Source organism: Trichosurus vulpecula, chromosome 5 (assembly GCF_011100635.1).
Source record: "Trichosurus vulpecula isolate mTriVul1 chromosome 5, mTriVul1.pri, whole genome shotgun sequence".
In the NCBI taxonomy this organism is placed as follows: Eukaryota; Metazoa; Chordata; class Mammalia; order Diprotodontia; family Phalangeridae; genus Trichosurus; species Trichosurus vulpecula.
This window is the reverse complement of record NC_050577.1, coordinates 41,442,000-41,452,505: the sequence shown is the minus strand read 5'-3', so window position 1 is coordinate 41,452,505 and position 10,506 is coordinate 41,442,000. Positions and strand designations below refer to the sequence as shown.

Genomic DNA, 10,506 nt, shown 5'->3' with positions numbered 1-10,506 from the left:
GGTCAGGAAACAAAGGCCAGGGCCAAATCTTGTGTTTGTGCCTTGGGAGCAAAGAATGGTTTGTCTTTTTTAAATATAATAAAACTTTATGTTAAAATGCCTACTTGAAGGCTGTGATGTTTTAGCTGTGCCTTGAAGAAAGAAAAGTGGAAGGGAGGAGGGAGGGAATTCTAAGCCTAGCAGGGTGGGGTGAGCTCATGTAAGGCACTGGGATGTGTGCACGTCTGAGGGAGGGCTGGTTTGGCTGCATCCCAAAGTGTGCCAAAGGGAGGAAGGCCTTAGAAACTGAAAATTAAAGGTGCTGAAGAGTTTTAAAAACTAAGCAAAAGAGTTTGCATACTAGAGTCAGTAAGGAGCTACTGAAGCTTCCTGAGTGATGCAGTGACCTGGTCAGATCTGCACTTAGCAAAAGTCACTTTGACTGCCATGTGTAGGATGGACTGGCATGCCCATGCAGAGGAACTTGGGGCAGGGAGAATGTTCTCCTGCTTGACTGCAGAGTCAACCATTTCAGTGCTGCCAGGTAGGACACTTGTAGCTAAGGTTTGTTGATTGTAGCTTCATAACCTATCTAGTCTGAGCCCTTTTTCTCTGGCTTGGCCCACAGCATCTCATGCCTGGACTGTTGCGGTAGTCTATTGATTGATTTCCCTGCCTCCAGTCTCTCCAAAGTTCAGTCGATCCTCCATTCAGCTGTCAAAATTGGTCTGGAAATCTCAGGTCTGACAATGTTGTCCCCTGTTGAGTAGACGCCAGTGGTTCCTATTCTGATGTTAAATATAAAATCCTCTGGAATTTAATGCCCTTATAACCTGCTCTGCCCACCGCACCCACCTTTCCAGTGTTTTCACACCTTTCTCTCCTCCACTGTACTTACTCGCCCATCTAATAACTCTGGCCTCCTTGCCATTCCTCACCCAAGATAGTTCATCTGCTTCTTCTGCATTTGGGTTTCGTTTGTCTCCCATGCCTGGAATTCACTTCCTCCTCCCCTCTTTAAGAAGCCTATCCTGAGCCCTAGTGATATTAATGCCTTCCCCCAGACACTATCTCCAGTTTGTTCTGTGTACAACTAGAATGAAATTAAGGGGAGGCTGAATAATGTGAAATTAGATTTAGTGTGGATTACAAGATAGTAACAGGCCACATTTAATACCAGCCAAAATTTTGTTAATGTGATGCTTGTGAGTTGATCAAAGGTTTTAACATGCTTTCTCATCAGTCTGCATTTGTCTATGATCACGTGTCTAGGATGTGCTGTGTACCTTATTACCAACAGTCACGATAAGTTTTTTTTAAGAGCCTTTAACAAAATGTACAACATGAAGAATATGCAGATGGAAGCATTGCCAGTGCAAAAAAGAAGAGACTTGTTTTTACATTAGAACAAAAATTGGATGTAATTAAACAACATGAGGGCAGTCATAGTAACTCTAAAAAGTTGATAAGATGTCAAAATAGTTGAATCTACAGTATTGGATATTATAAAATACAGAGATGAAATAAGGGAGAAATAGTCACATCAACTTTTTGTGGTTTCAAACCACTATAAGGAATTTACAGTGTTATAGTGATGGAAGTGTAGACAGTGATAGAAATAGGGCATCTTTTACCCACATGGACTGAAGATTGCCATCAAAAACACATCCTCTTAACAAAGCAGCCATTCAGAAAAACACTTCAAGGTGATTTAAGGCAGTGGGGAAAAATGGAAATGAAGCTGACAGTGAAGAAACTTTTACTGCAACTCTTGGCTGGTTCATGCACTTTGAAAACCAATCTAACATTAAATTTAGATCACATAATGTTAAAATTACTGGAGAGACAGATAGTGCAAATGAGGATGTGGCAGCTAGATATCCTGATGTTTTGAAGAAAGTGGAGGCGCAGATTAACACATTTTTAATGTGGATGAAATGGGTTTATTCTGGAAATTGACGTGTGTGTTCCGGAACTTACATTTCTAAGAAAGAAAACCCTCAGCCTGGCTTTAAAGCGTCTAAAGATGGGGGATAATGCAGAAGGGGGTTCTTATGAAAAGTGATGTTTAGTTTCAATTTCAAAATGCTCGTGCTCTGAGAAGCTGCTAACATTGATTGCTTCCATTTCTTTGGCAGTCAAATAAGAAAGCATGGGTGACTAAAAAATAGTTTTCAATCTTTTTTTCAGCTGTCAAAAAATATTTACAGAAAGAGCACTATCACAGGCATTAGTAATTTTAGATAACGTTCCATTTCATCCAACTATACGTGGTTTATTGTGAGAGAACGGAAGCATACAAATTCAAGGAAAGGTAGATGAAGCTGGCTGTACTTAGCTGCATAGGCATGAAAGTTTAAAGAAAAAGGAGACAGGTGAGTATATGCTGAATATTTCTAGCAATAAAAATAATATTTTCATCCTATCATAAATTTAGATTTATTTTTTTTGGAGGGGGAAGGCAGGGCAATTGGGGTTAAGTGACTTGTCCAAGGTCACACAGCTAGTAAGTGTGTCAAGTGTCTGAGGTCACATTTGAACTCAGGTCCTCCTGACTCCAGGACTGGTGCTGTACTCACTGCACCACCTAGCTGCCCCAGGCTTATTTTTAAGTGTTCAGTAATTTTATCTTTTTTAATTTTGCTTTCAATAACCACTCTATTGTTTATAATAAACTTGAGTCAGAAATGTTTTCCTTATCCTTTGCTGTTATATTAATAGATAAAATTTTTATTTTTACAAATTTTAACTGCATACTTCCTTTGGATCTGAAATTATATTTTACATATAATTATAACTTCAAATAGCACGAATTTAAATAATGTGACTACTTTGCAGATTTCATTATTCATACTAGTTAGGTCCTAGTTGTCTCTCTTGTTTGTACATACTTGTTTGCATGTTGTTTCCCCAATTAGAGTGTGAGTTCCTTGAAGGCTTTTTGCCTTTCTTTATATCTCCAGTATTTTAACACAGTACCTAGTACCTAGTTGGTGTTGTTCTGTCGTTTAGTCATGTCTGACTTTTCATAGCCCCATGAACCATCCTGTCCATGGGGTTTTCTTGGCAAAGATTCTGGAGTGGTTTGCCATTTCCTTCTCCAGTGGTTTAAGGCAAACAGAGGTTTAAGTGACTTGCCCAGAGTCACACAGCTAGTAAGTGTCTGAGGCTGGATTTAAACTCAGGTCTTCCTGACTCCAGGCCCATGCCCTATGCATTGAGCCATCTAGCTGCCTCTGGCAGTTAGTATGTACTTAATAAGTACTAGTTGACTTTACTTGATTCTCTTATTCATTACTACATTACCTGAAGTGCCCAACATTCAATAAATGTATAAAGCATTGTGCTAAAGCAATAGAAAAGCAGGGATACAGATAGAAGAGTAAGACAGCCCCTGCCCTCAGGGAGCTCACATTCTAGTGTGGGAGATAATTCCTATGGAAGATTTTAGATTCAAGTCAGATAGAAAGGTCCCATGGTCTTTGGGGTACAGCAGCTAAGGAGATGGTCATCTCTTCTTTCACGTCATTTCCGCTGATAAAATTGTATCAGTTTCTGATGCTGAACCATTTGACACTGGAAGAGCAGCATTGCTTTCCCCAAAGCTCTTGGCTTCAGGGTCCTGGGCTATTTCCCACCAGAGACTGAGGGGAAATGGCAGTCAGGGTGGTGACAGTAGTTTGACCTGCTTGGTGGCACACACCACCTCCTGTCTCTCCCTTGTGGTGCAAGACTGCTTCAGAGAGGGCGGCTTGTCTGGCCTGTGAGTGCTGGTCATTTGGCAGTTGGTCAGGATGGCCTCCCTGTCTCTACAGGAGCTGCCTCCCCAGATGATGGCTTTGAGAGCTGGGCCAGAAGTAGTACCCACCCGTGGGCTGGTGGGGGTAGTTGTGGGTGCTGCCCCTCAGAGCCACTGTTATCCACTGTTTGGTGGTAATTGGCCAGTAGTGGTGGTGAAGAGGCAGGAGGGCATCCTCTCCATAATGATCTCTTCTCAGCCATAGCTGATAAACATATTTGTTGGAATGAATCCGATAACCTGTTTTACCCTCTTGCCCTCTGACTCCATGCACTTTGAATCTTTGCAATCATACAGTCTTTGAACAAGCCACATGGCATAAGGGAAAGAGCCCTTAGTGAGGATCCTGGGAGACAAAGATTCCAGTCTGAGGAAGAGCCTCATGGTTCTCATCTGTGTCATGAGGGAGCTGCTGGACTGGACCATCACCAAAGGTGTAGTTTTCCTCCCAGACCTGCCATTTTCTCAGTATGGGGAACTTACTCCTTCTACTGATGCAGGTCAACAGCATCCACTATGGATAATCTTAGAGAGTTGCCTCCAACATTGAGAGGATAAGTTACTTTCCAAAAGCCACATGGTTAGGATCCAAAACCAGAAATGAACCCAGGACTTCCTGACTCCAGGGCCAGTCTTCCATCTGATATACCACACTGCCTTTCACTTAGATGCTTAGAAAGGTAGATATATTTGGTGATAAGGAGCTTGAGTAAATCAAGCACCCTACGCTTACCATGGAATTTTCTCCACCTGTAATAGAAAGATAACCGTTCAGAATTTGGGTGGGGGGAAAGGTTTCCCTCAAATTCAAATGGAAATCTGTTGCAATGTGAGTATATTTCCTGATGATCTGTGTGAATGAGATTGTGGTGTTCTGTAGTTTGCAGGAGTACAGAAAAATGGAACATTATTGCTTAAAGTTGACTGTCAGGGAGCCACTTAGCAGAGGGTGTGTCACTGAAAGAGTCACAAAGTTTCCCAAATGCATCCTTCATGTTCCTCCTAATGCCCGCTCCCCACCCCCCCCCCCCAGCTTCATTTCAGTGCTGGCAGAAGATTATATAAACCAATGGGTCAATTTCAGCCTTCTCAGGGAAGTCTGCTGTAGAGTCCCCTAGTCTTGACTGGTGCTTGCCTTAATTGTTCACTGCATTCCAGACTGGGCTTCAGGCAGGCTTTTCTTGGATTTCTCAACACTCCCTGCTATCCCCACCACCACCACCATCACCACCCACACACCCCTACCTTTCTAGTCCTTTCCAGTTCATAATCAAATCAACTCTATTTCTGGCAAAGGTTTATTGATCTACTGCTCTGTGGAGGTACTCATCATCCCCATAAATTTCCAAATCAAAATACTCTTTTCTGGCGATTACTCTCCTATATGTAGTGACTTCTTTATTAGAATCTAAGTTCCTAGAAGTCAGGGACCATCTTTCCTTTTGTGTTTGTGTCTCCAGAGCTTAACCCAGATAGCAAACAGTAGGAATGGGGACTAGACCTGTTTTCGTTGGTAGAAGAAATTCCTTGATGAAGAAATTCCCTCTGCCATTGGGGATCAGAACCTTCTCTGAAGCCCAGAGGCTTAGAGAGTAGCTGAGATCCATGGGAGGTTAAGGGAAACAGCCAGAAAGAGATGAGACTCGAACTCAGGGCTTCCAGGCTCCAAGGCCAGCTCTTTATTCACTTTCCACATAGCAAGTACTTAATAAATGCTTTCATTCACTCCTTTATTTACAACTTAAACCATTTCCTTCTACTATGAGAATCATTATGAGAATGAACAATCCTAGAGAAAATGAGCTAAAATTGTAGTAATAAAAATTTAATTCAAATGTTCTTGATGGGGTATGAATCATTAGAATGAGCTATTGAGAAAAGTGTCTTGGCTATATTTTCGAATCTCTTTAAGAATCTTAAGACTAGCACATGCACTGACATATCTTAGGTATAATGTAGTTGTGATCCTGCTTAGGAGCACCTTTGGAGGGACCTTTAAACTCTAAGATTCTAGGATATTACGTTTTTTACAAGTTGAGGTTTTTCTTTAAAAGGCACTGTGGGAAACAGTAAGAGGAATTTTGTTTCCACAGGATTAAAAGTACTCCTCCCAGCTTTGAGTGACAGTAGAATGTAAGTCAGAGGTAACTGGTTCTAATCAGAGCTGTGACCTAGCAGAACCAGGCTTCTGATCAGGTAAAAGGTCAGACGCTTGTACGCATGCTTAAGGAGCTGTTTGAGGGGAGGTTGCATCCAGCCAATGGAGAGTAAGGTGGGAAATTCAAATTGAGAGCAGCATAAAGGGGCTAGCATTTGTCTGACTCCCTGTACTCCATTAAGGGAGCTAAACATTTATTCAGAAAGAAGAAATGTAAAAATAAATATGATGAAAACTTTTCTGGCTTTCCAACGAGTATTGCTTTTTCCTAGACTAAGTATGTTTCTCACAGGCACCAAAATGTTTTCTTGAGAAAACATTTAAATTAAATAGATATAGTATTATTGGTTTTGCCCTTGTTACTCCTTCTTCAGGTGAAAACTAAATAGTTCCATAACAAATCCTTCTTGCATTTGAAATCCAGTGACAGGAGTGCTCTCGGGAATTTGAATTCACGTATTGTGCTTCACACGACTCTCAGCCTCTGTCTGTAGCTCATCTAACAACTTGCTTTGCCCCCTTTTATCATCTGTTTGAGAATGATTTTGCTCGATGATCCCAGAATCTCAGATTCAGAACGAAGCTCCGAGGCTAGAAACCTAGTAAGCTAACCAGCCAGCATTGCTTGAATCAAGTCAAGTGGAGCCCGCAGCTTCCCAGTGCGGTGCATTTCACTCTGAAATAGGCCTGTTAAGAAATTTTTCCTTATGTCAAACCTAAATTCACCTCTTTATAGCATCTTTCTGTTGCCCCTAGTCCTGTCTTTTAGGGATGGACATGACAATTCTAAGTCTTCCTGTTTTCAGACAGAGACCCTGCCCCCTAAGTATTCTCTTGCCTAAACATTCCCAATTCCTTCACCATCCTGGCCGAACTCCTCTCAATGCACCCCAGCTTATCACCACCCCTCATTGTGGTGGTGGAGGAGATAAGGAACGCACACAAGCAAAATGCCAGAGAAACATTTTCAGGCTGATTCAGCTCTATCACGTCAACACCCTTGAAATTGTGCAGTGTTTGGATTAAAGACAACAACAATTCTATTATCTACTCCATCTGTTTCAGTTAGAGCAGGAGAATATCTCCTGGCCTCCCACCCAGATTTTCCTGAATTTATTTAATCTGCATGTGTATCCTGTGTTCTTGACTGAAGTGATATACAGGACAAAGAAGAGCAGAGACTGTACTGTAAGCGGTTGTGTCGATGGCTGTTATCAGCCACATTTTGTCTGTTGCTAAATGAAGAGATGAAAAACTTCTGAAGGGGTTTTCCATTTTCTGAAAAAGCAAGAGAAAAATCTGATCACTTGCTGATTTTTCCACTTGAGACTTGCTCTCACCTTTCTTACCTTAAGGGAACCAAAAAGGAAGACAGCAAAGTAGAAAAGACTATACTTTAGCCTGTATAGTGTTATTTTATTAGATTGTGTAAAGCACGATGGAATTGTTGTATTGCTTATTTTTAGAATCTGTTCAAAATGTATTTACTTTCCAAAGTTCCCTGGAGGCACATATTCAAAGCTAATCTATGAGCACAAGTTATTTCCCTCCGAAAGAGAAAGCTAGCCACAAAAGTCATGTGGAAAAAAAGATTGCATCTTGTACTATGCCTTGATAGTTTGAAAAACCATGGACTGTCAGATCAAGGAAGGAAGGGGATTCTGGAGAAAATCCATGTCATCAAAAGTATTCATTCTCTGTCTTCCTCTCTGATTAAAAGCAGAGGACTATTCTGGAGAAGCACTCAGTGTTCTGATAGCCAGATTGCTCCTTAGGAAGAGAAGTGCTCTCCAAAGGAATGGCTCCCCAAACCTAACACCTCTATAAAATTAATCTCTTCAGATGTAGGTAAACGTCAAGGAGAAAAACATGTTCTTCGTGTGGACAGTGTCTTTCCAGAAACAGGTCTCTAGTTTTTACACTAACTGAAGTTTTTAAGACCAAGCCCCAAAAGGAATCTTTCCTCAAGAATTATCCAGTCTAAAAGGTACACTCCTTCAGAGAGCTCTCCCATATTGCCCACAGGCACTGCTGCTACTAACAGATCAAAACTTTCCTCTAGCTAATATCTGATCTTTGAGAGTTGCTGTTGCCAAAAACTAATCCTTAGGCTAAATTGGTTATGAGTCTTGGCAAATTTAACTGGGCTGATCCTCAGGCAACAGACCTGCAATCCTTCACTGGTACGACTTGCCACAGCTTGTATTCTACTGACAGATTCTGAGAAACCAGAATTCTGTGCATGCTATGATGACACCTAGGAGCAGGGCTTTAGTGGAAGAAAAAACTACATGTGAAATCAAAGCTGTTTGGTGTTAATAGAGATAAGTAGTAAAAGATAAACTTCCCGGTAATTTCTAGTAATCAAAGAAAGTTCAGTTACAGAATCAGGGCACTTCAGTGTTGAAAACTTCCCTGGCATGGAGTTGGCAGATGAGTATCCAACTAATACCAACCATGAACTCAAACTGTTTCCCTTTGCCCATTGGTTATCTGGTTTTTCCTAGTATTGAACAGGCTCTGTGCTCACTCCCCCAATTTGTGCCAGGACCAGCTGGTGCTTCTTCCTTCCTGGTTCTAGGGCTAACCCTAAAAGGCTGTGGCTTCTCATATTATCACTCAGGAACCTCATGGGTGTTTCCCAATTTCATTTAAGCACCTAATATATCAGTTAGCTTTGACACATGGATATTTAATGAGAAGATTTAGCAAGGACTGGAAGAGACACCCCCCAAACTGGGAGCTAACTCTTCCCTCTCCATACCTACTTGGTTCTTAGGGAGAGTGGACCCTAAAGTAGGTGCTACAAAACATTCCCTGGCTCTTCCCCTGGCCCCCATAGCAGGGAGTGTTACTTCCTAACCATGAGAGCCCTTTTTGCCTTTCACAAAATTCCCCTCAGGTCCGCTTCTGGTTGTGGCAGAGCCATGCATATGGGTGCTCCCTTCCTCAGCTGGGCTGGCTCCTTGCAAGGCTGGATCCAGCAGATCACAGCTGATGGATTGTCATCAGCAAATGTGCCCAAGAAGCACAATTACATGGTAGCAGCGAGAGTGGAGACTGCTTCCAGAGATTCTCTGTCATGGTGGTGTTCAGTCATTTTTAGTCATGTCCAATTCTTTGTGACCCCATTTGGGGTTTTCTTGGCAAAGATACTAGAGTGGTTTGCCATTTCCTTTTCCAGCTCATTTTACAGATGAGGAAACTGAGGCAAACAGGGTTAAGTGACTTGCCCAGGGTCACATAGCTAGTAAGTGTCTGAGGTCAGGAAGACTCATCTTCCTGACTCCAGGCCTGGCACTCTAGCCACCCAGTTGCCTTCGTAGCTGTTGGCTATGAAACTAGCTTATTAATGAGGAGTTCTTATTTAACTATCTTATACAATGCGGCTGTAATTTTAGGGAGCAATTCCTGACAAATCTTATCAAGCCTTCGGATTATTTTAATTATTTAAAACCACATTTTACAAGAAATTAGAAAAAAGAATTGAATTATATAGAACTGTTTTTAAACTTGAGCAGGCATCACTTGTTACAAATTCAATTGATAAAATCTCTTTGGCAGATTTAATATTTATAGCATGCTTTTTCTCCTCAAGGAATTAGATGGTTATAGAGACATTGGTAAAAATGGAGAAACTTGTGTGTTTACATAAAGGCTCCTAGTGGCTGCTTGAAGTCTTCTGGTGGGAAAAACAAAAATTTGACATCAATAAAATGTATTTTTTTAAAAAGTCATTGTATTTAAAGAGAGAGAGAAATCCCACTTAAAGTAACTACAGAAAATACAGAATACTTGGGAATCTGCCTGACAGGACACGCACAAGGACTATATGAATACAACTACAAAACACACAAGTAAAGACAGGTCTAAATAAATGGAGAAATATATACTTGCTCATGGGTAGGCCAAGTCAATTTAATATAAATGACAATACTATCTAAATTGATTTACTTCTTCAGTGCCATATGAATTAAACTACCAAAGGATTATTTTATAGAGTTATAAAAAAAATTGTAAATCATTTAAAAGAACAGAAGTCCCAAGAATCTTAAGGGAAATAATGAACAAAGTGGAGAGGAGAGGGGCCTATCGGTATCTATCTCAAACTACACTGCAGTTATAAAAAAAATAAAATTGGTTACAGTTAAGAAATAGAGAAGTTGGGCAGTGGAACAGAGCAGGTGCACAATATACAGAAACAAATGAGCCCAGGAGCCTAGTATTTGATCAACCCCGAAATCCCACGATTTGGGTAAGTACTAGCAAATGGACAAAAACTTTAAGAAAACTTGAAAGTAGTCTGGCAGAAACTAGATCTAAACCGGCGTATCCTACGAAAATGAACTCCAAACATGATTTAAACATCAAGGTTGGCATTTATCAACTAATTAGAGGATCAATGAAGAAATTACTTGTCAGATCTATTGAGAAGGGAGGGAGAAAGGAAGGAAAGGAGGATTTGTTAAACCCCTACATGGCCAAACACGGAAAGTAAAATGACCAATTTTGATTACTTAAAAAGGTTTTGCACAAATAAAATCAACAGAGCTAAGACTAGAAGAGAAGC

The 10,506-nt window shown here is 40.9% G+C and overlaps 1 protein-coding gene across 1 annotated transcript in view; it reads left to right on the top strand.

Annotated features, from left to right (window-relative positions):
• Window positions 1-10,506, top strand: part of ACAD11 (acyl-CoA dehydrogenase family member 11) — a 91,020-nt gene that overhangs the window by 65,135 nt on the left and 15,379 nt on the right. The gene's annotated exons all lie outside the window — the stretch shown is intronic.